Raw genomic sequence first — 27,789 nt, 5'->3', positions numbered from 1 at the left:
ATTCCCTTATTTGTCCGCACCCACATCCTGCTGATTGGTCCCTTTTACAGAGTGCTGATTGGTCCATTTTACAGAGTGCTGATTGGCCCATTTTACAGAGTGCTGATTGGTCCATTTTACAAACCTCTAGCTAACCACAGAGCACTGATTGGTGCATTTTTACAGAGCACCAATTGGTACATTTTACAAACCTCTAGCTAGCTACAGAGTGCTGATTGGTGCATTTTACAATCCTCTTGTAAGAAAAGTTCTGTGATTCCCCACCCCACCCAGAAGTCCAGCTGGCTTCACCTCTCAATTTGGCTCTTAATTTAATATATTTGAAAATTTATATAATGTTAAAATGGGTGTTTCTACTTAAATCAGAAGAAGACATATGCAAGCAGTGACTAGGAGTCAAACTTTCTATTCCAGAAAATAAAAAGGAAAAATACGATAGATTCGAGATATTGTTTCCTTTTTTCTTTTTTTTTTGGGATGGAGTCTCGCTCTGTCACCCAGGCTGGAGGGCAGTGGCGCGATCTCGGCTCACTGTGAGGTCTGCCTCCCTGGTTCACACCATTCTCCTGCCTCAGCCTCCCGAGTAGCTGCGACTACAGGTGCCCGCCACCATGCCTGGCTAATTTTTTTGTATTTTTAGTAGAGATGAGGTTTCACCATGTTAGCCAGGATGGTCTCAATCTCCTGACCTCGTGATCTGCCAGCCTCGGCCTCCTGAAGTGCTGGCATTACAGGCATGAGCCACCGCGCCTGGCGAGATATTGTTAGTTTTTGTGTGTGTGTGCGCTATTAAATTTGTGAAAGTTCTAATGTACTATGAAACAATCTTGGTACAGGCATCCTAATTCCTGCCTTTAATTAAAATAGTTTTAATATTTCCTCAAAATATTAGCTAAAATTTCTGGCCAGCAGTTTGTATCACATTTATATATTTTATTACATTATTTTATTTTTTTAATTTCTATTATAAATAGTTACTAGGTCTTACTGGATATTTTTTCAAACTCTATTAGTACACATTTATTTTTTGCTTTTTCTTGGTACAATGAATTAAACTGATACAGTTATGAATCATCTTTGTATAATATTTCGAGTAAACTCAAATATTTATTGAAAAGTATTCATTGAAAGATTTTTAAGGAATTAGCTATTAAATTCAATCATATTTTATTCAATATATTTAATGTGACATTTCTTAATTTAATATTATCTTTTTATGTGCTTTATTATGTTTCTTGTTTCTAAATAATTTTTTTGAAATTAGTTCTTAGCTTAATTCTTTTTTATCATATTGAAAATATTAACTACTTGAATATTTTTCTCTCAGTAAATGTTTGTGTCCCGTAAGTTGTTTTTTAAGTTTTTAAATTTTCATAGTAGTAGATGCTTTGTGGAAATACCTCTTACTTTTCTCTTTTACTTAAGCTTCTAGTCCACTAAATTGTATCTCACAGCATATAATTACATTTCATTAATTAAGTCTAATTTATTTTTGTTTAAAGTCATGGATTTTTAGCTTCATAGAGGGCTTTTCAGTTGTTCATATTTTGGAGGGCTGCATTTTCACAGAATGATAAAAAGCACGAATCCACAGAATCAAAAATGCCTGCAGAAAAAATAGAAATACTTTTCTTAGTGGAATCAGAGAAAAACAAAAATGAAGAAAGCGTCCAGATTGAAGACATTATTTAAAAAGAATAACAAGTGAACTGACAGAAAATTTTTCAACAGCGACAAAAGAAGCCAGCATACAGTGAAATACTGTATTAAAAAAAATTATTACATAGGAATAACTTACCAACTCAGACAAATGCTGAGATTTAAAATCAAGAAAACTTAATACAATTAAGTTCAAAGGATGCACTTCAGGAATAAATATAATTATCCCAGAAGAAAAGTTAAAAGTATCATAAATGTATTGAAAAAACCTGGCATGGTTTGGAAGGTGAAAGAGAAAAAATAACAAATGATTTGTTAATTCACTTAGATTTCGATAAAAATTTTCAAATAATTTAAACACATGGAAGAAAGTAATTAGTTTTAAGAGTGTTACTATTTGGAAATATATCTACTTCAAATCAGACAAAACATGTAAAAATAAAAGATATTTTCAAATATTTATCTGTTCTCATCTTGAGACTTGAAACCATGGTTAGAAAAGGGTTTTCTGGATGAGGGGAGCTGATATATTGATTACTATGTTTGTCCTTATATGTTTAAACTTTTGCTTCATGACGTCTCTCCTAATACCACAAAAGCAACTCCTAAGTATCTGAATTCACCTCAGCTTAGCTAATTTTCTATTACATATGACTTATTTTTTACACAAACTAGAAAGTATTTATGGCATTATTGGTGCAACACTATAGCCTTGAAGTAAAAAGTTTTAACCTTAGAAGTCAGACACACACACACACACACACACACACACACACACACACACACACACACACTGGTTTCTCATTCAATCTAACAAGGAAGAATGTTCCCATTTCAATAGTCAATATTGCTTTTTATCAACTTATTGCAAATAGAAAATAGTGAAATACTTTTGTTTGAAAAGCGCATACAATGAATTGGGGGAAAGGGTGGTAAAAATGTGAAAATCAAATAAAGAGGTTTGTTTTCTTGATTGATTAATTTTATTTTCAATGCAATATTTTAATGAAATAATTAAATAGTACTGCTAAATTTTCTGCCAAAATGACTTCCAATAAAACAATATTCATATCAAAACAAAGGCTGTGGGAGAGGTTAGTATACATCTGATGCAATTTTCATCTCTGTATATGATATATGTATTTGTATGTATACGGTATATGTATATGTTGCATATGTAATTTTCGTATTTGTATATGGTAGGGGGAAAGGGAAAACTTTTAGACTTTACATTTATTTTTCTAGAGTTTTTAATGTATTATAAAGATTTCTAGTGAGTACATTCAATAAATGTTTTTTATATATAATATGGCAATTCCAGTAGTCTTCGGTAGAAATATGTAGAGTGCAAATAGACATTTTTGTTTAATAACACATTATTGAATAAAATTGGAAAAATGGCCTCAGTTTCCATGTACATAACAGCTTTTAAATATCTGTAGAATAAATTCATGTAAATATAATAACAGAGTACATATTTTTCAGTGAAATTTTCAAATTTATTCACTTGTTGATTCTGAATTATTAAGCAAATAATAATCTTCCCTGTTATCCACCCAGTAATATCAGCTTTCTTGGATGTCTACAGTATTCTATCATTCTAGTGGTAGTGAATCTGTTACTAAAATGTTTTGTGAATTTTTTACTAGTCTGCTACTAAAATTGCTTTCTGAATTTTTCTTTCATTCTATTTCCTTTTAAGTTTTTTTTCCATTTACATAATTAAAACATCTTAAATGGGGAAACAGAAATCTTTAGGATTAATGGACAGAGTAATTTGTCTCATAATATAAAATATTTACTTTTATTCATTCATTTGTATTTTCATTTATGCATGAACTCAGTCCACATTTGCTAATCACTGTCTATTTTTCAGAGATTTATGGTTAGTATATTGGGTACAAAAATAAAGAACTTTCTCTGATTATAATATGGATTAGTATTTTAATTTGTAGATAGATTGTTTTAATAACTCAGGAGTTGTTAAAACATCTCTACTTGGAAAAGAGAGGTTATGACTGAAGAATCTCTTTCGGAGTTCTGGGACTTCAGCACTAGTGGAAACTTTTGTCAACCAATCATAAGAACAATGGGATATTTCATTCAGAGAGTAGAATTACATGTAAGAAATTTCACTGGTGAGGCAAGTGGAGAGTGAAGAACTCCAAAAAAAATATCTAGGAAGCAGAATGACTAGAATTAAGGATTCTTCCATCAAGGGATTGATCAATTTTTCCATTCAACAATGTAACATTACTCTTGTTTTGTGTGTGTGTGTGTGTGTGTGTGTGTGTGTACGTGTCTTTATAGCTATGGTTTCAGGGACAAAGCTCAAGCCTTGTCTTGAACTGGCTATGAAATTTTCTGTGCATATTTTCATCTCTTCTCTCTGAATTTGTGATAGTCTCTAACACATATTAAATTTCAGTAAATATTTATTGAATGATTAAAATAAAATGGTTTGTAAGATGAGAAAGGCCATGAAACTAAAAAAAAAAATGTGTGTTTTAAAGACTAAGACATTTACCAGTCTGAATAGAGCCCAGTATTCCCCAAAACATTTTGGAATCATTCTATACTATGTAGTGAACTGGAAAAATATTCTCTAAGACTTAAGGCTTTTTAAAAAGTCGTGAAGTTTGATTATTGTAGTCTAACATCAATCTGAGGTCACAAATACTTATAACAAATCAATTCATTTAATTCATTCTGTTTGCTGTTATAATTTCATATGATAATAAAAATTTTTAATATACTTTTGAAATGTTCTAAAATCCCCTGAATTATAATTTCTCCATTGTAACTAAGCATACACCAAAATTTTCTTTTTGAAATCAATGTAACTGAGATGCCTATTTCATTTTCTGTTCCCTTATTAAAATAAAAAAATGACTTAGGTTTGTGGCAGATGGCAAATCACTTCAAGATCAAAATAATAATGAAGTAATATAAAATTAAAAACACATTAGTTAAATGAAAACCTGTCCATATTAAGGCTGGTACAAAATATTCATTACAGCTTTATTCATAAAAGCAAAAATTGATAAACAATCTAAATGTCCATGTAAAAGCAATAAAATGAATCCAACTATTGAATAATAACAGGCAATGAACTACTGATATATACACCATGAAGGAATCCCAAAAGCATTATGCCAAGTAAAAGAAGCAAGATATACATGACTGCATACTGTAGAATTACATTCTTAAGTTCTAAAAATGGCAAAACAATAGTGATGGCAGATACGTGGTTGCCAGCGACTGAGAGTGAGAAAAGGAGATTGACCAGAAAGGAACACAGAAAGCAGGTGGGGTAAAACTGTAGGAAGATACAGAGAAATGAAAAATCAAACACAAACAAAGAAGGGTCTTGCAGAGTTAACTGTCATTTTCCCAGTAGAATTAAAGCTTAGAGTCAACCAATACAAGTGCAAGAATGAGCAGTGTATCTATCAACCCACAGGTCATGGATAAAGCAAAGCAGCATAGAGAGAAGGGACATATGTCTGCAGGTACCACTCAGTGGTAACTTGTAAATCTTCCGACTAAATTCCATCAAAAGCAGTGAGCAAAGAAAATGTGCCAGGAACAGGTTGTGTTACCTGTAGGCATTCTTTACCCCAGCTTACCCACTAAATAACATAATTCAGTGTTTCTCACCATTTGAGAACCAGCTGAGGTTTAGGGGACTCCTAAGAAACCCCAAGATCTTTTCAGGCAGTCTGTGAGTTCAAAACTGTTTTTATAATAATAGAAACTCTTAGTGTTACATAATCTTTTCATTCTCATTCTCTCACAATTTATAGTAGGATACATCCCAGAGACTACACTACATGTGATGACATCATTGCTTAGTGGCTAATGGAATGTGTGTTTTTATATTTTTGGGTTTTAAACATTTTGGGGTTTTAACTATTACTATGGCAAACATCTGAAGAGATAACTCACCTAAATAAAAGCATAGAAATGAGTCCTAAGATAGAGAAGTTTGAGAATTGCTAACATGGTTAAATAAATACTGAACTGCTGTCAAGATTGGGCCTGGAACCTCTCCTTCCCAGAAGTATAGAAAGCAGCTTTGCTTCAAGCTTCGAGAATTACTTCTTAAACACAGAAAAATATTTGCATGAGGAAATCATATGGTTGAAAAGCAGAATATAGCCAAGTGTCACTACAGACCTGGATAACAAACACATATAAAAATGAAAAAAGTCTAAATGATCTGTTTTTCTATTCAATAATGTAATATTACCCTAATGTATTCCAGTTTAGGTTTCATCCTCACTTCAGTCTGCTGATGACAAACCATGCCCACTTAAAGGAAGTCTCAGCGACAGCTCTCCTGTTCAGAGGAATAAATAGACTAGTATAACTATAAGGAAAACATACTAATTACCAGAGTGCTGCCCTCAAACATAAAAGCACAACAGACAAAAATTCTTAACTATAGATTATATTAAAGAAAATCTTTACTATGAACACTGACAACAATTGGTCCAGTGACAAAACTGGATCTATAGATCTGAGGACAAAACCGCAATACTATGTCATCAATAGAATAGAATCTAGAGCATCTTCCATTGAGAAAATTTTATGAACTTCTCTAAAAGGGAGGGAATCAGAGAATAAGAAGTTATTGTAAATTAAAATGTAATTCCTATAAGTAAAACTTCAATAGAATGTCTGGAAAAGAGGACACACATATAAGTGACCAGTAATTTAAAATTCAAAATTTCTCCCAGAAGGTTCAGCAACAAGTAAAAGACATAAAAATGCAATAGAGCAGTTCAGAGATACAGAGCACAAAGCTGAATATTCTAACATCTGCATAATAGGAGTTCTAGCAGGAGAAAGTAAAGAGAATTTAGGGCAATAAATAAATGAGAATATCCCTGACTTGAACTAGTCTTCACATTTAGATGGCCCACCAAATGCCAAAGAAGGAAATCATTTTTAAAAAGACATATCTAGACACAAACTTATATTTCACAAGGAATAAAAAGTTTTCCATAATAATGATAATAAATTAAAAACCTTCCTTCCAGATCCATCAGAATAAAATTGACCTAAGATGTCTCATCAATAACATTTGATGCCAATTAACTGACAAAATAAGACATTTTTTCTTTCAAAATGTTAACTATTGTGGATCCTATAATTATATCTGACAAAAACACTCAATTGTGACAGTAAAATAAAAATATTTTTACATATAGAAGAACCCCCAAAGCCTATTTTATTCATAGTCTTTCTAAAAAAACTTCAATTTCCTTATCTGTAAAATGAGTCTTTAAGAGTCTTAATTTCTTAATAAAATCCTAGATGATTTCAAACAGGCCATTTCTGCCTGACATTTTGTTAACACAACTAACAAAAAAAATCAGCTACAGAAACAAAAGCAATCCAAAGAAATGTACAAGAAAAGGTAAAAGATTATTACCTGAATATAAAAGATAATATCTAAACCTAATCAAGGAGTGGAATTGACAAATGTGTCATTAGACACAGGCAGTGGGCCCAAGAATCTACAGGTCGAAATCGTGAGAACTCCTAGATTCTGTGAACTGACATGGTCCCATACGGTTTCACTGCATAATTGATAAGACCTATGCCTCAAATCGTATATTCCATCTTCCAGGGCAGATACGGGAAGCAAGCAAACCTATATCTATCACTCAGGAGAGGTTGTGATATGCTAAAACAAGCCCACATCCTCAGTGGCTAAGAAAAACATTAATATTTCACTTATGGTAAATGCCCATCATAGATTCAGCTGGGGATTCTACTCTGCCATTCACCCAAGGGCCCAGGGTAAACAGATGCAATCTCTGGGTTTGGGTACTTGCTGAAATCAGAAGAAACACACATGGTAAACTATGCCCAGGCTCAGTGCTGTCAGCCAAAAGTGTACAAAGAACATGTTTTCATCCGTGTTTTATTCACTGAAGCACAACTAACTTCTGGGGTAGTAAACTATAATCCTGTGTCAAAGCAAAAGTATCACAATATTTGATAGCATTTATGACTACCATATTTTATGAGAATTATGACCTATTTTTAATCTTATCACAACATTACTTTTGAAAAATAATGGAGAAATTTATTTCTATAAAAAAGCAGTTATTAATGTATTTACACACACAGGTTTGGGCCTGGATTCTTCTGCATTATCAAAGACAGCGTAGCCTTTATGTCTCCTTGAGTAATTATAGGCAAATCACTCCATCTCTAACAACTTTCATTTCCTCAGGTATACAGTGAATTTCTAAGATCCTCAATTTCCATACCAATAAAATCTTAAATGTTCTTAAAAGTGATTTTCTCTTCTTTATTGGCATTTTCTTTTACTTTACAGACAACAAAATAAGAAGTTTTATGCACAGAAAAGATATGAGAGTTAAAGACCATCGTAGTATATTTAGTGATCAACTTGAAATTGATTATATCATTTATTAATCTAATATTTCATGTATTTTATGTCAAACAGACATATGCACACACACACACACACAGCAAATTTCTCAAAACAAAAGCAAAATGTAGCAATAATAACCACAGCCACAAAACAGAATCTGTTTTAAGAAGCCCAAATTATCTATTTTCTTTTTCAAATCTCCATTTGCCTATCACATGCCAAGTTTATAATGGTTAGTTATGGTTATAGAATTTTTAAAATATGAAATAAGTGCAGAAGTGCCCTGAAAAAATATGTCACATCATAGTCAAGACAGTATCTAAGATGTATTGCATAAAAGATTTGTCAGTAAAATGCTCTTTAATCTCTACAGGATTCTCTGCACTTGAAAGACCAGATGTTCATTGTATTTGATGAGCTACAGAACCACTGCCTGCATTGAAAAAATGACTAAGAATGAAGTGACATTGACGTGTGGCAAAAGCAGTCCCACTTTACAGTAAATTTATGTTCAGCTGTTTTAACCTTCATTGAGATTCTGTGAATCTTACAAATAGTTCTTGTAACAAAAAAAATTCATTTTGCTTCATTTTAAATTATGGGTTTCCTTAACTCATTTTCCCACAAGATGAGAGACAGTATCTTATAATGTATGCAACATAGATTTTATTTTCAATGATACAAGTAATACATAATAATTGTATTTTCCTTATAAAAATATAAGATTTGAAATGATAAATTAGTCAAAAAGTAAAATTGTCTTACATATTTCCCTTTTCCTCAAGGATTCACTTACTCTTTTCGGTTTTCCATCTATCTTCATAGGCAATTATGTATGTTTATATGCCCATCTGTACATAAAGTTAAAGTGTGTGAGTGTAAATATGTTGTATTAGTCCATTCTCACACTGCTGTAGAGAAATACCCGAGACTGGGTAATTTATACAGGAGTGAGGTTTAATTGACTCACAGTTCTGCATGGCTGGGGAGGCCTCAGGAAACTTGCAATCATGGTGGAAGGGGAAGCAGGCAGCTGTTTCACAAGGCAGTAGGAGAGATGTGCAAGTAGGGGAAATGGAAGACACTTACAAACCATCAGATCTCAAGAGAACTCACTCACTAACAAGAGATCAGCATGGGGGAAAACTGGCTCCATGATCCAATCACCTCCTTCTCTCAACACGTGGGTATTGCAGGTCATTCCTTCGACATGTGGGGATTACAATTCAAGAGGAAATTTAGGTGGGGACACAGAGCCAAACCTATCATATGTGTATGTCTATGTGTGCATATGTGTGTAGTTTAGGATATAAATGGAGTTATAATGTGTCTACTTTTGTGCATATAGCATTATTTCTCAGACATAAAGATCTCTGATCTCTTGAAAGTTCAACACTAAGCTAATATAAAACCATTATTCTCTAACATGATAAGATCAGTTCTTGAAATATGAAAATAATTTCATACTTTTAAGGTAAGTAGCATTTAGCCTAACCCTCCCACTTTCCCCAGCCAACTCAGCCCCTCCTTCAGGAGCTCCAAGACCCAACAACCAAAAGATGAACACTTGGCATAATAGGCCTCAGAACTTGCTCCAGCACCCTGGGCAGCCAGCTACTCTTCTGAATGACCAAGGCAGTTGTTAAATATTGGAAATGTAGCCCTAGATGTATCAAAATAGAATTTGTCATTTCACTGTTGGTAGCTCTTTCTCCAGTTCTCTTATGCTACTTCATTTTATAACACTTTTCACCTTTTGACAAACCATAAAATTTAATTATAATTACATTAACTTAGTGAGGGCCGGGATTTTTGTTTTGTTCTTTGCTGCTATATTCCAAATGCCAAGATATGGTAAGTTTGATTACAGTTCATTGAATGAATAGCCTCATGCTCTTATCAACATTGAAAATCTTTATAATTTTGCTAATAAAATAAAGAAAACATATTTTATTGTTTTGTCAATTCACATTTCGCATATTACAACTGAATTGAACATGATAATTTTTTAAAAGTTGCTGTTTTATATATACAATTATTCTATAGATACATATTTTTTCAATTTTTTTATAGTTAAATGGATTGTTTTCTCTTATATTTATTTTCAATAAATTCATTTAAATCCTTTTGCTTTGCTGATGGCTATTTTGTAGCTAAAACAAGTTATCACTTATTGTTTCCATTCAAGATTAATCTGCATATTTAATTTAATTCCTTCATAAATCCAGGGTACACCTTATAAAATGCTGCTATTTAACATTTTTCCTTCATTTCTGTTAATTACCAGTTTTGTTTTGCCCCAGTAAGAAAAACGGGCTTGTATGATTTGTTTTAGTTTGGAAATTTATTTTTAATTTTAGTAAAATTGTATTAAGCCTAGTAGGTTTGTACTATGGTACTATACAACTCCTGGTTCTCAGTGACTCAGCATATAAAAATTCTTTTTCACTCTTTGTTTCACATGGATTGATATAGGGGCTCAGTTCCACACAATCATTCAGGGTCTTAAGCTTTTGACATCCCCAAGACATATAGTTGCACAACAAGTAACATGCAACCTTCGGAAAACAGGAGAAAAAATAATTTCAGTGCTTGGCCTGGCAGGAAGCTGCATACATTTCTTTCACACAGAAATAATTGGCCTGAACTAGTCCTATGGCCATAACTCCCTGTAAGAGGGCTGGCAAATGTGAGTAAACATATGGAATATGTTGTACGTACATCTCTTTACTAATGTATTATTCCGGTCCCACACCCTCCTTTACTCCCTTTTTTTCTTTAATAAAACTTAAATCAAATTCTTCTTAAGGGAACAAAACCCAAACCCTGTCCATTCAAAGTGTGGGGTCTCTGGGTGATATGTGGTAGTCACTGCATCATTATGAAAATGTTTTCTCTTCGTTCAGAGAAACAGGTAAAACAAGTTACTATCCCATCCCCCACACACCCCATCTTGGCCATACACACACACACACACACACACACACACACGCACACACATTTTATACAATAGTAAAGCTAGGATTACTCAATTGCAATACATTTTTCCTGGTGGAAAGACAAAGCATTTGATAGTAATATTTCCAAAATTGTACAAGTTAACATTGTGAGGGCCCTTATCCTGGAAATAAGGAATGTTTTCAAATTAGGCATTGATTTGGCTCTTAGCAGACTCCTTTGTTCATTTTTCACCACAGATCCAGACTTTGTAGTCAAGGTGTTGTGGACTGAATGTGCCACCCTGCAAATTCAAATGCTGAAGACCTAAACTCCAGTGTGGCTGTTTTGGAGATGGCAACTCTAAGAAAAATAATTCGAATAAGGTCATAAAGATGGGGCCCTAATTCAAAAGGATTAGTGTCCTTATAAGAAGAGACACCAGAGAGGTAAGTCTTTTTTCTCTCCCAGTGACCACACACTTAGGAAGAGCCACATGAGGGCATAGCAAGAAGGCAGCCTTCTACTGGCCAGGAAAGAAGCCTTATAAGAAAATAACTTGGCGGGCAGCTTGGCCTGAGATTTCCAGCCTCCAGAACTGTGTGATTTGTTTAAGCCACTCCACGTATGGTATTTTTGTCCTGGCAGCTGGGGCAAACTGATACAGAGGCATCTCCTTTGGTATCATCCTTAGAGGTTGCTGAGAAATATGCCCAGCTTTCAGGATCCTCTTCCTATTTACAGCAGGTTGGGGATTCAAGGGCTACTTGCTCTCAAATAGTCATGGCCTTTTGAAACTTGATCTCGTAGTTTCTTTAGTTGCACTGCAGTCTATATTCATATCTGTTCAAATCTAGTCAGTTCCATGTGCCAGTTATTTTTGAAAAATAATATCTACATCTGCTACATTGCTTTTTAAAATTTTTAATTTTTTATTTTTTTTACAAAGTATCCTTTTCTCAGATTGCTCTGGAAAGCCTACACCTTTAATATAATTTGTATCCTGAACTTTTAATGCACCGACAGGTAGAATTAGTTGACCTACCATTGGATTGACTTATTTCCTCTGTAAGAAGTTTTATCAGGTGAGAAATTTTGTGAATAGAAAAGGTGGCCACATCCTTAATCTGATCTTTGCTTCAATGCTGATTTTCAAAGGCCTTAGTTGCTCATATGTTTTCTTAAATATATCTCTCACATGAGTTTGAGCTGACTGCTTCAACTTTAAGGACCCTGAATTTATCGAATTTCTATATTACATTTATTTTGGCTTAAAACCAGTCTAATTATTTTCTGAGCTCATCATTTTCATGTAATACCTGGTCAAATCCAGTCAATAATGACCAATAGTATTACAATTCAATTCCCCAATATCTTCCCTAGGAGCTAAAAGTGCATTAAGTATGTGATCTAATTTCCAAGTTAGGTCTGATGAGAGTTTTACTAAATATGTTACCATTGAGTGACATGTGATATTATTTTTCCCTGCCCAGGAATCAGTTTCTTAACTTACCACCACCTGATCCTTAAAATAATGTCATCTCTTTTAGGCTTCTGTGATGGCAGCCTCACTTCCAATGACAATACCACTATCCCTATTAGTCAAGATAGAACAGGACATATTATGCTATGATAATAACACTAAAATATCAATGACTTAAAACAACATATGTATTTCTAGTTCCAATGTCATGCATAATATGAACTGGCAGGGGTTTCTGCTCTATCAAGAAGTGGGATCTATACCTTCACTCTTTGAATTTGAACTTGGTCCAATTTACCAATATGATAGTAGGAAATGTGATACCAATAGAGACTTGAAAACACTAGTACATTGAGGTTTGCCCTTGTTTGCTATACTCAAAACAATGAAAGAAACAGATGAATAAGCCCATGATATTCTACTCGATAAAAGCTAAGGTGCCCAATGTCATAATTTAATAACTTCCCAAGATGTGAGGGAAGCCATCTTCTATCATCTCATCAGCTTCCCAGCTGTCTATAGACACAAGAGAGAGTGTAACAGAAATTATTTGAGGCCCCTCAGACCAGAAGAACTACCAAAAAACTTATGAAGTGGATAAAATAATTAGATTTTTAAGCCAAGAACATTACTCAGTCAGATTTTTTTCTCAGTTTTTAGGCTGTAGGTTTATTTGATATAGAAAAATCTAGTGGAGACATGAACTGTTACCTAGAAATGGGGGGCTGCTATAAGAAAGACTTAAAACATGTCACACTGGTCTTAGGTCTGAGAGTTGAAGTCTGGAAAAGCAGCCAGGAAACACATGATGGAGCTTAGAAAAGTGGCAAAGACGCTACTACATCAGTGTGGAAAATGCCAACCTAATGGAAAAATTGTTAAAACTGATGCTTGTGGTAATGTAGAATATAGAAATGTACCCAAGGCCAGGCACGGCGGCTCACACCTGTCATCTCAGCGCTTTGGGAGCCCGAGGCATGTGGATCATTTGAGATCAGGAGTTTGAGACCAGCCTGACCAACATGGTGAAACCCCGTCTCTACTAAAATACAAAAATTAACCGAGTGTGGTGGCAGGTACCTGTAATTTCAGCTACTTGGGAGGCTGAGGCAGGAGAATCACTTGAACTGGGAGGCGGAAGTTGCAGTGAGCAGAGAACGTGCCACTGCTGCACTCCAGCCTGGGCCATAGAGAGAGAGACTCCCTCTCAAAAAACATGTATCCCAAAAACTTGTAAGCTTGTCCAAAAAGATTTCTAGATATTGAATACAGTAAATTCACAAATATTTATAATGTTGAATCAATAATATTACCCTTTGTCTCTGACACTCCTATTCCCCTCTAGATATAGCCTCTACCCTTTTTTGCAGGAGACTCAACAGTGTGGGCTACATTAGTAGGGTACATTACACCCTGACTTGTATTAAGTCCAAAAATTTAGGAGCACTGGATGAGAGGGTGGGGAAATTCATATATTTAATACCATGGCTCCTTTCCTGTGAAGACACAGGTTGATAGAGATTGAGTTCTTCTACTAAAGGTCCTAATTCCTATCCCACTTACAGTCACGGCTCCCTCTCCAGTTTCTTTCTCCTGCTTTCTTCTTTTAAGACCTGGCTGGTAACAGCTTCCCACTGTTGTTAGACCAGGAGTGCTTTATACTACTTGATGGATTTCTTTTAAATCTTCCTGGATTTTTTAATAGGACCCTGAGTTACACATCAATTGGAAGATTATTATCATTAATATTATTATAATTAAGTAAGATAACTAGTTAGAAAGCCCTTAAATTTATAGATTACTTTTACAGGTCTTAATTTGTAAGGCTTCTTTGTATTTAATATGATAAAGACAGATTTACGCTGAGTACTATCTACTTTTCTTGTAGCTAAAGAGAAAGAGGAGCTATTTTCTATCCACATGACAATGACTTTTTTAGAAAACTGTTAGAACAACCTGCAATTCTTTAATGCCTAATACTTGAATTTTACTACTTAGTACAGAGGGAGAAGAAAAGGCTAGGGGGTGGCCTGAGAAACCTAAAACAAATTATACAAAAAATAAAGACAGAATAGGATTATTAACAAATGAAGCATGGGGCATGACCTCCTATCCATTTATGTATCATTTGTACAAGTTTCAAAATAAAATTTAATATAATGTTTAAGAAAACATTTATTTGTGTTAAAACAGTAGGAAAAAAAATATCAGATTAGTTACCCCTATAGGAAGGCGGGGGATGACTTGGAAGTGTCGTATGTTTATAAATATAAATGTAATAAACTGTGGCATGTATAAATAAGAAAGAAATAGATGAATATAATCACGTACTGCAGAGGAATACTGGAAATGATTAAATATTACTTTGCATCAATTTCACAATTTATGTTGAACACATTGAACTGAAGAGTTAGTTGGAATTTACATGAAATAAGTCATTTTAAAGGAAATTTAGGTAAAAATCCACTGCTTAAGTGGTAAAATTATAATCACATATAAATAACCGTAATGCTTCACTGTAAAGAAACATTAAAACAGAAGTTTCTAAGTAGGCTTGAAAAGCATATATAAAGAATGAAAAATGTCACAAATATTATCTAGAAAAAAATAGTAAAAAGGAGACTATGTATCAGATGATGCCAGCAAATCTTTTTCCTCTTTTATGTGTGGGTCAACAAAATATTCTCTAAACTAGCAATTATGAGAATCTCAACAAAGGTAATTAACATAAATACTAAACGAACCAGTCAACATATCATTTACTCGCTAAAACACATTTACTCTGTTTTCTTACTAAACGTAAATATATTTATTTAATATAATATTTTCACTTTTCATTCTTAACATACATTTTGGACTTATTGCAAATGTTATTTAGCTTTAAATATCATCTATAACCTGGATAATTCAAAATTTATGCTCCTGTCACAGAAGTTTCTTGAATTTCAGACGTGCAAATCCAGTTGTCTACTTGAAATCCCTACTCAGATCCCTCACAGATATTAAACTCAACTAGTGCAAAGCTAACCTCTTGATCTGTCCAACTCCCAAGCCTGTTGCATGCACAGTCATTAACATAACATTTGATGATGAACTTATTCTTTCATTTGCTCAGACTAAAAGTTTTGGAGGCATCTTTGATTTTCTTTCTCTCACATGCCACATCCAGTTCATCAGGAAATCCTGTTGCCTATTCCTTCAAAATGCATCCAGGATCTGACCACTTCTTTCCCTATCCATTACCATAATCCTCATCCAAGACACCATGAATTCCAGCCTGGACAACTGCAATATTCTCCCAACTCACTTTTATTTTCATCCCTGCTTAGCAGTATTTTTTAAACATGTATGCCAAATCACGATTTTGTTTCAAAACTCTGCAGTAGCTTCTCATTTTCCTGAGAATAAAAGCCAGAAATGTTTTTTGTTGCTCATTCTGTCCAATCCACAATGGTCATTTTTCTGCTTCTTGATCAGATTACGTACACCCCCATCTTAGAACATTTACATTGGCGGAAAAGCTCTCTTCTCAGATATTTGCCTTACTAATTCCCTCACCTTTTCAAGTTTGCTCAAATGTCACCACCACATTGAGTACTACGTAGTCCAAATTATGGCAAGATCACCGCCTCCCTTCCACCTATTCTTGATCTCCCTTACACTATTCTATCTGTGTGTTTGTATTTATTTATATATTTAACTTTTTCAATGGTAGTTATATATATACTGTCAGGCACATAATATGTGTTAAAAATATTTGTTGAGTAAATAGATAAATGAAAAAATGAATATTTATAACTAATGTATTCTAAAATTAGGTAGGACATAAATACATAAAACACATAATTGGCAAACACGCTAATGTAATTTCTATTTTCAGAGGATTAAGTCATTTGAAGCTCATCCATTTTAGTACTACTTAAATTAGTATAATTGCATTTTATCTTCCCTTTTTTCTCAGGCAAATGCCATTTCATTTATATTTTAAATGTCATTTGATTTTCACAGTTCTTATTAGTATATTTGCAAATAAAGACAATTTAAATAAAAAATTATGACTGTAAGATAAACCCATTTAATGAGATGGTTTACACAAATTACATACAATTTAAATATAGATAAGATTCTGTATAAACTGACGTCTTGCTATTTGTCTCACATTTATGTTGTTTCTTGTTTATACTCCTCAACAGCTATTTTTTTAAGTTTATATGAAGCTATAATTTTGAGGTCTACATGATAGGTAAAATGATTTTATTACTACATATATCATTGGCACAATGGAAACAAAGCACTGAATACTACTTAGATTAGAAAGATTTTATTTCATTTCATTAGATATAATGACAATTGTACTTTCGTGCAGCATCGAAAGCAGTTTTGATTTTGTTTTCTCAGTTAGGATTTGCTTTGCCCTATTGAGTTTGGAAAGTTGGTACATTTAAAAGTTGTAAAATTAACTTTCCACATTCAACTAAAATGTAACATGATAATATTATGGTTCTTCTTCTAGAAATTAGTAAAAGAACAAGTTACAGTACTGAGTACAAGATCTGATAACTAAAGATAGCATCTCCACCCTGCTCACATAGCTGGAGAATTTTGAGATAAAAGGAAAGTAAATTTTACTTACAGATTAAGGTCACTGGAGACATAAATACTCTAAAGAGTCACATGGAACTAGGGAGAATGATAGTAAAAAAGAACAAATTTAAATGTGCAGATGTATCCAGAATCAGATTTTATCAGCATAATTTTGCATTCATTGCATCTTTGCTTTGAGCCAACAATAGAAAAGGATGAAATATAAAATTTTGAAAAATAAATATATAGAAACATTACATGTTTTGCTCTTTTAGAGCACGAATTTTTATCTTTTTTTCCTGAATTTATTGAAATGTACCTTTATTTTTAATGAAAGGAGTTTAGAATGATAAGATTGTGATGGATAATAAAGTATCAGTTTTAAGGAGCTATCATATGCATTCAGTTTTTGTCTTAAATTTACTTGAATTTCATCACTCTGACAGCTGCAGAAAATTTTTCCAATAATTTCTAAATAATATAGTTTCATAGTGAGAAACTGTCATAGAAATATTGTATTTTATTCATCAACTGGCAGTAAGGCACAGGCTATGATCAATAGTGTTCTTATAATAAATAAGTTGGTAGTATTGGGGCTGAATGAGCATAAATGCATGATACTTTTCCTCATCCATCATAAGGATCACAGTCTACACTCTTACAACAAGAGACAGGTCAGCAGGAGAAAAGCATAGCAAATTTGTTTAATCAAAATTTTAAACAACAAGGCAGTCTTCAGAAATGAGACCCTAAAGACACAGGAAAAACTGTTGTTTTGCTGGCGTTAGATGAAAAATGTACAGCCATATAGAAATGCAAATGCACAAAATTATAAACCAGTGGTAGACTGAAAGGGGAACCCAATAAAGTCTGTCTGTTTGTATTCTTCCTGGCCTCTTTGTGTAGCATTCCTTCCCCCTAGTATGGGGCAGGACTTCTCTGGAATGAGAGTTTTAAAGGGAGAAGGGAGGAGGGGAAGCAGGATTTTTCTAGATTTTATGGCTTCTATTTTGGGGAGAGGAGTGCTAGTTTCTATGACCTGCTTTAGAGAAAAAAAAATTCTGGCTTCTATTACTTACTTTAGAGGAGAAACTGGGGCAGGAGACGGGAGTACTAAAGCTCAGAGAGATGTTACTTCTGAGACTCCTTCAATGTTCTTCAGCTCAAAGTACCTACATGCCAAAGTGCCATAATTTGGAATATCATGTTCTGAGCCCTAGCTGGTGTGAGAACACATCATCCCAAAATATGACTGTAGAAAACCAGAATATACCACCACAAAATATAATTCTTTGGCGTATTTTGAGCATGTTATATTAAGAAATCGCAGACACAGGAGTACCTCTAAAAACCTGTCTTTTTGTAAAGGAAATTTATATCTATGAAGCAAATTTTCATTAGTAAAAGGGATCTGTATCAGAAAGAGAGCTGCTCACAGACAACTTTTATCTTCTGAGATACTTTTATCTGCATAACAAGGCAACCTTTATTCACCATATATTTCTGCCCTTCATCCTTCCATAATTTGTCTCCACCAGGACCCCTAATCTCTTATTTCTTTATGTAGCTCAAGATGTTATATAAGCTTCAATCATCTGGTCCTTCTTTGAGTTTCACATTTTTGTAGGACTCTCATGTGGGAGCATGTAATTAACCCCATCACCCCTGTTTACTTCTAGACCTATAACTAAAGTCCCAGTGGGCCCCTAGAGGTGAGGTTGAGAATGTGACCTATGAGAAGGTATGGTACGCTCAAAAAGAACCACTTAAGTTTTGTAATTTATATAAGCAGAAATCTGGAGAACAGGCATGGGAATGGATATTAAGGATGTGGGATAATGGTGGAAGAAACATAGGGTTAGATAGGCTGAATTTATTGATTTGGACCCACTAAGTAAGGATTCTGCATTTAATGTTGCAGCTTGGGGAGTTAAAAAGAAGGATATAATGGTTTATTTGCTTGGTTAGCAGAAATATGGATTAAAAGATGTCCTATTGTGAGTAAGCTGGAAATGCCTGATCTCCCTTGGTTTAACACAGAAGAAGGGATCCAAAGGCTTAGGAAGACTGGGATGGTGGAGTGCATTTGTCGCTTTAGACCTGCTCATCACAGCTGGGAGGATCCGGAAGATATAAACTTCACCAATGCCTTGCAAAATAGATTTGTGAGGGTAGCACGTGCATCTTTGAAAAGGCCTGTAATTGCTCTTTTCTGTATGTCAGATATAACAAAGAGAACCACAGTCACTCAACTACAAAATTTAAATACAATGAGAATAATTGGATCCCAAAGTGGAAGGGGCCAAGTGGCAGCACTCAACCATCAAAGGCAAGGTGGACATAGCTACCATAATGGACAGCAGAGGCAAAGAAGCAATCAGAATAGTCTGACTTGTGTAGAGCTTTGGCATTGGCTAATTAGTCATGGTGTTCTTTTAAGTGAAATTGATAGGCAGCCTACTGCATTCCTACTGAATTTATGTAAACAGAAAATTTCCAGCTTGAATGGACAAAAGATTAATTTGAATTATAAAAAATGAGAATCATGGCCCCTCAGTCAATTTCCAGACTTGAGCCAGTTTATAGTCCCAGAACCCCTTGAATGAAGGGGAGGCCAGGTCTCAAGGAGAAAGGATCCCACTACACTACCAACAATTTATGTTTTTAATCTTTCTCCCATCCTTCCCCAAGGAGACCTCTGGCCTTTTATCAAGGTAACTGTGCACTGAAGAAAGGGAAATGATCAGACTTTTCAGGGACTACTGGACAGTGGCTGTGAGCTGATGTTGATTCCAGGGAACCCGAAACATCAATGTGGTCTTCCAGTTAAATTATGGGCTTATGGAGGGCAGGTAATTCATGGAATTTTAGCTCAGGTCTGACTTACAGTGTGTCCAGTGCATCCCCAGACTCATCCTTGGTCATTTCTCCAGTGCCAGAATGCATAATTTGCATAGACATACTTAGCAGCTGGCAGAATCCTCCATATTGGTTCCCTGCCTGGTAAGATGAGGGCTATTATAGTGGGAAAGGCCAAATGGAAGCCATTAGAGCTGCCTCTCCCTCAAAAAATATTAAATCAAAAGCAATATTGCATACCTGGAGAGATTGTGGAGATTAGCGCCACCATCAAAGACTTGAAAGACGCAGGGGTGGTGATTCCCACCACATCCCCATTCAACTCTCCTACTTTCCTGTGCAGAAGACAGATGGATCTTGGAGAATGACAGTGAATTATAAGTTTAACCAAGTAGTGACTCCAGTTGTACCTGGTATGCAGCCATTGATTTGGCAAATGCCTTTTTCTTCATTCCTGTCCATAAGGCCCACCAGAAGCAATTTACCTTCAGCTGGGAAGGTCAGCAATATATCAGTATATCGGGTGTATTACTCTGACCCATTTATTGAGTAACCTGAAAGGCTGCAAGTTTTGAGAAGGGTCCAGAACAGGAGAAGGCTCTGCAAAAGGCCCAGGCTGCTGTGCAAGTTGCTCTGCCACTTGGGCCATATAACCCAACAGATCCAATCCAATGGTGCTTGAGGTGTCCCTGGCAGAGGAGGATGCTGTTTGGGGCCTTTGGCAGGCCCCAACAGGTAAATCACAGCAAAGACCTCTAGGATTTTGGAGCAAAGCTGGGTCATCCTCTGCAGATAAATAGTATCCTTTTGAGAGACAGCTCTTGGCCTGTTACTGGGCTTTGGTGGAAATTGAACGTCTGGCTATGGGTAATTGATATGGTTTGGCTCTGTGTCCCCAACCAAATATCATCTTGTAGCTCCCATAATTCCCACATTTTGTGAGAAGGAGCTGGGGGGATATAATTGAATAAGGGAGGTGGGTCTTTCCTGTGCTGTTCTCATGATAGTTAATAAGCTTCATGATATCTGATGGCTTTAAAAATTGGAGTTTAATCTCCTTTGGCAGCACCCTTGCATATAAACTCAGGATCAATACTCTGCATCCTTCAATCCAATCAAGCTAACACTCAATATTAATCATCATGAGTTCACCCCTTATCAACTTGAACCCATATACAGCACCTGAGATTATACATAATCTTCAAATAAAGAAAATAATAAGGCCATAATTACACCTAATATAGTAAAACTACCCTTTGTACAACTGGAAACACACCAATCCCCAACCCAAATGCTATTACATAAAGTTAACAATACTTAAATGCTGATATAAAGTCAACAAATCTTGTGTCACATGATAAAGGAAAAAGGAAATAAAATGCAAATATTTTCTTAGTACAAGTGTATACATGCACAAACATGTTTTTAAGAAAAGAAGGAGGAAATACTCATGACAATTACAGTCCTCTTATCTGCAACTGGTCATGTGGTGATAGCTGGTATTGATGACTACCTTCTTCTACTACCTGTTCTGTATTCCCTTTGCCTTCAGCAAGTGCTTCAGCAGGTTGTGGTCTTATTCCTGGTGGAGTGACCTAAACCTTCATTCCTTGAAGAGTGTGGGCCATTTGTAGTCCTGCCTGGATTGGGCTGTTGTAGTTTCCCATTGACCTTAATCATAGGGCATGGTAATACTAAGAGACGCCCTAATGGATCTCGTGTTCCATGTATACTCTTCCTTACCTCTGTTGTAGAGTAGGACTGATTTCATCCTGACAGTCTGGGTCAATCACCCCAGTCAACACTGTAACTGTCTTCTTAGCCTGTTGACTTAAAGGTATATATGGTACTGTTTCTCCCATAGCCGGGATTCATGGGTCCAGGAACCACGGGGTAGAAGTGGAAGTGGCACCACTCACCATCACCCCTAGTGATCCACTAGCAAAATTTTTGCTTCCTGTTCCTGCAACTTTACGTTCTGCTGGCCTAGAGGTCTTAGCTCCAGAGGAAGAAACACTTCCACCAGGAGACACAACGATGATTCCATTAAACTAGAAGTTAAGATAGTCACCTGGACACTTTATGCTTCAGCTGTCAGTGAGGTCAGGATATAAAGCAGGCAGGAAAATGTAGAAAGGCTAGACTGGCTTAACCTCCCAGCCTACATCTTTCTTCCTTGCTAGATGCTTCCTGCCCTCAAACATTAGACATCGAGTTCTTCAGCTTTGGGATTCTGACTGCTTTCCTTGCTCCTCAGCTTGCAGCAGATGGCCTATTGTAGGACCTTGTGATTGTGTAAGTTTAATACTCCTTAGCAAACTCATATATATATATATGGGGATCCCTATATATGGGATATATATATATATATCCTATATATCCTGTTGGTTTTGTCCCATATATGTCCTATATATGGGATATATATATATATCCTGTTGGTTTTGTCCCATATATAGGATATATATATATCCTGTTGGTTTTGTCCCTCTAGAGAACCCTGACTAATACACATGTTTATGGCTAAGTCAAGTCTGAATTGTGAATTTAAGAAACACATTATTGTATTTCCTAAACTGTCACTGAATAACAGTTGTTATTCAACAGTTTATTTGATTTCTTTTAATATTAATATTTATTTTCAGTTTGTGTTACTTGTGGGAAATGTTTACATTTCAAAAGAGGATTCTGAAGAGAAAATGTAGATATAGATAGTCTTGCCTCAGGCAGTATGTATTACTTAGACAATACCACAAAATAGTTATAAAACAAGTGCCATAAGGAGGGTAAAAAATATATCTGCAAACTAGCTTTTCAAGAAATGCAGGCTTAATCCATACAGAATTTTAATGGGTTTTTCAGGTAGTTCAAAAGTATTAATTTTTGATAAGTTGAACCTTAACTTTTTAGTCTTAGTTTAATTTAGAATTTTCAAAGGCAGTTACAATAACCAGTGTTTTCACATTGCTCGAGAGGCCGAGGTCATAGGTTTGACATATTGGCTTGTTGGTTTAACCTAAAAACTGTCGACTTCCTGGTGAGGAGTCCAAAGGCCTCTCACAAGTGGCCCTCAGTGAAAATGCTAATGTCACAGCAGGAACTCATCACCAATGGAGAGAAAAATACATAGAATGGTGATGTTATGACACAGACTGTAATATCTTTCTAGTCCAGACCCCACGAGCTAACACTTGCAATTTGACTGAACATAAGGGATCGTTTGAAAAGAGTAATCATAATTAATTTATGTCAGTAAATAATTGCTAGCTGTGATCATCTACACACACAAATTTACTCATTTGTCACAATGAACAACTGTGCCAGTTATTGTTTCTTTGTGTGTGTTTACCTCTCCAGAATGAGTTGCTTTTACTTATGTGTTACACACACACACACACACACACACACACACATTTCTGTAAGGATTAAAAGAGCTAATAACTGCAGTATATATTTACTTGAAAGTAATGTTGATTTTCTCCCAATGAAATAGTTATAAAGACAGTACTTGATTAAAGAAGTAGGACTTGGTATCCTTGTTGTGTGGAATATTACCTAGATGAAATAGTGGGCATGGACCAGACAGGTTCACAGGCCAAATTAAAATGCTTAAATCACATGGTTTATTAAATATACATACTCCACACAGCATGAAGCAAGTTGAAAGAGATGAAGTATGTTAAACCATTTAAAATAGAGTGTCAGTGCATTGGAAAGACCATGCTATCTGAATTCATGTCACACAATGTTCAATTCTCCTCCCTCTCTGCCTTCCCAATGATGATTTGGTTACCACAATGAGAGCTGAGGTTCAATCAGGGGGGCCCAGTGTCAGAAAGTACCCTGGGCAAATGACACCTTAACAAACAACAGAGAGACACACGGATAAACATGTGTGGCAAACAGATATAGCAGCCAATTAACTTGTTGAGCAGCCATAGGTCTTATGTGAGTTTATTGGGCATAGAACTTTCGAGGCCAACATGGGTGTCAACAATGGGTGCCTGAATTAAGATATCATAAACAATGAGTGCTTCATATGCCTCATGTATATTTACCATATCCTGTTACTCAATGTCTGCCTGTGGTGCCTCATGAATATTTAATGCCTCATGAATAAACTGCACTCTTTGTCTTTCCATCCTTCTCTATGTTTAACCTACACATGCTCTAATTACTAACTTCTTATCTGTACTTAACACAAATTGTGAGGTATTTTTTTCTTGCTAGAATTGGGTATTCTCAGATAATACAAGAAATTCACATTTAAATCTGCTCCTCAGCTATCAAATTGAACTGTTTTACAACAACTAATATAATAAGAATTTTCAAAACAGGAAAAAGAAAATATGTATATGGATACATTTTCATGTGTGTGTTGAGATGTAGGTGTGGCTGTATGTCTGGATGGATATAAGACAGATGATTGACAGGCATTACAGATAGATGATAAGATAGATATTTAGTTTACTTTTTCACAATTAATTGCATTCACATGTAATTATAGAAACTGACTTAAATGTATAACAATTATTTTTGTTTGGAAACATGGGAGTCACAAGGTACATGGTTATTAAAGAAAATTTTTGAACATTAACATAAATTTAATTGATAACAAAGTCAACAACAAAAGTATTTCAAAAGCAGGTGTTTTTTTTGAAGAGCTAATTAACCATCGAGTTATTTTATAAAATTAAATGTATAATAATGTTAAAACTCTTATCCTTTTGTCTCTTTACTTCTGCAAAGATATTAAATCTGAATATAAAATAATATATATCCAGTTTATATTATTCTATGTGCTAACTACCATTACTACTGGGTAAGACGACCTTATCCTATAGCATTTGTCAGCCTTCACATGTTCGATCTGCATAATATAATGTCCAGGAAGTTCCATTTGGTAAACTGTATCAGTTTTTCAGTGTAATCCAGTGTGTCGATTTGTGTGCATGTGTATGTTGGGACTAAAAGTAGAAACAATTGTATAAGCTTTCCACTGTACACAGATACTACATGGTGATAATGAACTTGCTTGAAAGAAAATAAAAAGGCAGATAAACAGCCATAATATAGAATGTCAGTTTTAAATTAATCAGAATAATACACATACATGGCTTTGTGTATTAGGCCACATTTACTTTTAAATGTTGTGTGTTTGGTTCCTTCTGCAAACAAAATAAAATGAGACCAATTATACACTGCAAAGAAATGTACATGTTTGTGGAGAGCTGAATATGGGTGCGAAGTGATCAGTTCTAATATTGACCTACATATTTAAATTTTAAATGATATAAAGCAAAATAAATATGAACTTTATGGCAATTGAAGATAAATCTTCACTTCCAATAATTTTTTTTTTTTTTTTGAGACAAAATCTCACTCTGTCACCCAGGCTGGAGTGCAGTGTCATGATATCAGTTCACTGCAAACTCCATCTCCCGGGTTTAAGTGATTCTCTTGCCTCGGCCTCCCAAGTAGCTGGGATTACATGCACACGCCACCAAGCGCAGCTAATTTTGTGTTTTTATTAGAGATGGAGTCTCACCCTGTTGGCCAGGCTGATCTTGAATTCCTGACCTCAGGTGATCCACCTGCCTTGGCTTCCCAAAGTGCTGGGATTACAGGCACGAGCCACAGCACCCAGCCCACCAATAATTTTAAATGTATCAATTCAAATTGTATATCAAAACTATCTGAGGTAGATCTCAATCAATTTAGGGAGTTTGTTTTGCCAAGGTTAAGGACATGCTGGTAAACATTTGAAGGAGATCCTGAAGACATGTGCCCAAGGTGGTCAGGTTCCACCTTGCTTTTAGACATTTTAGAGAGACATGAAATATCAATCAGTACTTGTAAGGTGTACATGGGTTCACTTCAGAAAGTCAGGACAACTAGAAGGGGGGTGGGAGGCATCCAGGTCACAGATCAAGTTAAAGATTTTCTGATTGGCAATTGGTTGAGAGTGTTATTATTAACAGAAAGGAATGTCTGGTTATGATAAGGGGTTGTGGAGAACAAAGTTTTATCATGCACATTGAAGCTTCCAAGTCACAGGCTTCAGAGAAAATAGATTGTACATGATTCTTATCAGACTGAAAGTGTCTGTTCTATCAGTAATTCCAAAAGGGAGGAAGATATAATGAGAAGCATGTCCAGCTTACTCTTCCTATCCTGCCTGAATTAGTTTTTCAGGTCAACTTTGGAATGCCCTTGGCCAAGAGTAGGGGTCCATTCCTATGGCTGGGGAACTTTAAATTTTGTTTTTGGTTAACAAAAGTTACGTATTATCACCAATTTTCCAACTCTGAATGAAATTGCTATGGGATCTTTGGGGTGTCACTTTTCAGGCCAGAAATCTGTGGCTAGTGTTGCCTTTGCACTATAATTAATTTTTGAGTCATATGCTTTGAAGTTCTACTGTTAAATTTGTTTCTGTATTTGATGAATTGACTCTTTTATCACTATGAAATGTTTCTCTTTATCTATGGTACTACTCTATTTATGTCTGCTTTGTATGATATTAATGTAGTTACTGCAGCTTTGTTATGATTAATATTTGCATTTATATATGTGTATATATATACATACATATATATATATATACTTCTTCTCTTCTAAATAGCATATGGTTAGTTCATGCCTTTTTATTGTGACGTTTTACCCTTAGTTGGAGTGTTGCATAGAACAATAACAATAATGAGATTGAAGCTATAATAAAAAGTGTCCCAAAAAAGAAAAGTCCATGACCTGATGGCTTTGCTGTTGGATTCTAGTAAAGATTTAAAGAAGAAATAATACCAATCTTACTCAAGTTATTCGGAAAAATAGAAGAGGAGGCAATACTTCTAAACTCATTCTATGAGGCCAACATTATCCTGATACCAAAACCAGACGAAGACACATCAAAAAAAGAAAACCACAGGTCACTATCCCTGATGAACATTGGTGAAAAAATCCTCAACAAATAACTAGCAAACTGAATTCAACAACACATTAAAAAGAAAAGATCATTCATCATGAACAAGTAGGATTTATCTCAGGGATGCAAGGATGGTCCAATGTATGCAAATCCATCAGTATCACACATCATATCCACAGAATACAGGACAAAATCCATATGATCATTTTAATTGATGCTAAAACAGTAATTGATAAAATTCAACTTCTTTCATAATAAGAACCCTAAAAGAACTAGGTATAGAATGAACATATCTCAACACAATGAAAACCATTTATGAGAGACCCACAGCTGGTATCATATTGAATGGGGAAAAAGTGAAAGCCTTTCCTCTAAGACCTGGAACAAGACAATAACGTCCCCTTTTACCAGTGTTATTCAACACAGTACTGAAAGTCCTCACTAGAGCATTCGGATAAGACAAAGATATTTAGGGCATGCTAAATGGAAAGGAAGAAGTCAAATGATCCTGTTTGCAGATGATATGAACTTATATTTGGGAAAACCTAACTACTCCACCTGAAAACTATTATAACGGATAAACAATTCAGTAAAGTTGCAGAACACAAAGTCAACATACAAAAATCAGTATCATTTCTATATGATAAAAGAAAATAATCTGAAAAAATCAAGAAAGCAATCTCATTTACAATAGCTACATATAAAGTTAAATAACCTTGCATTTAACTTAATCCAATAAGTGAACAATCTCTATAATAAAAACTATAATGATGGAAGAAATGGAACAGGACAAAAAAAAAAAGGAAAGATATTCTATGTCAATGGACTAGAAGAATCAATATTGCTAAAATATTCATACTACCCAAAGCAGGTTACAGAGTCAAGGCAATCCCTAGCAAAATAACAATGACATTCTTCACAGAAATAGAAAAA

General features: G+C 34.8%; 1 pseudogene; it reads left to right on the top strand.

Annotated features, from left to right (window-relative positions):
- Positions 1-5,095: 5,095 nt before the first annotated feature.
- The window catches only part of LOC101177692, a 193,243-nt pseudogene continuing 170,549 nt past the window's right edge, over positions 5,096-27,789 (top strand).

This window comes from Nomascus leucogenys, chromosome 8, assembly GCF_006542625.1.
Source record: "Nomascus leucogenys isolate Asia chromosome 8, Asia_NLE_v1, whole genome shotgun sequence".
NCBI lineage: Eukaryota > Metazoa > Chordata > Mammalia > Primates > Hylobatidae > Nomascus > Nomascus leucogenys.
This window is presented reverse-complemented; position numbering and strand designations above follow the sequence as displayed.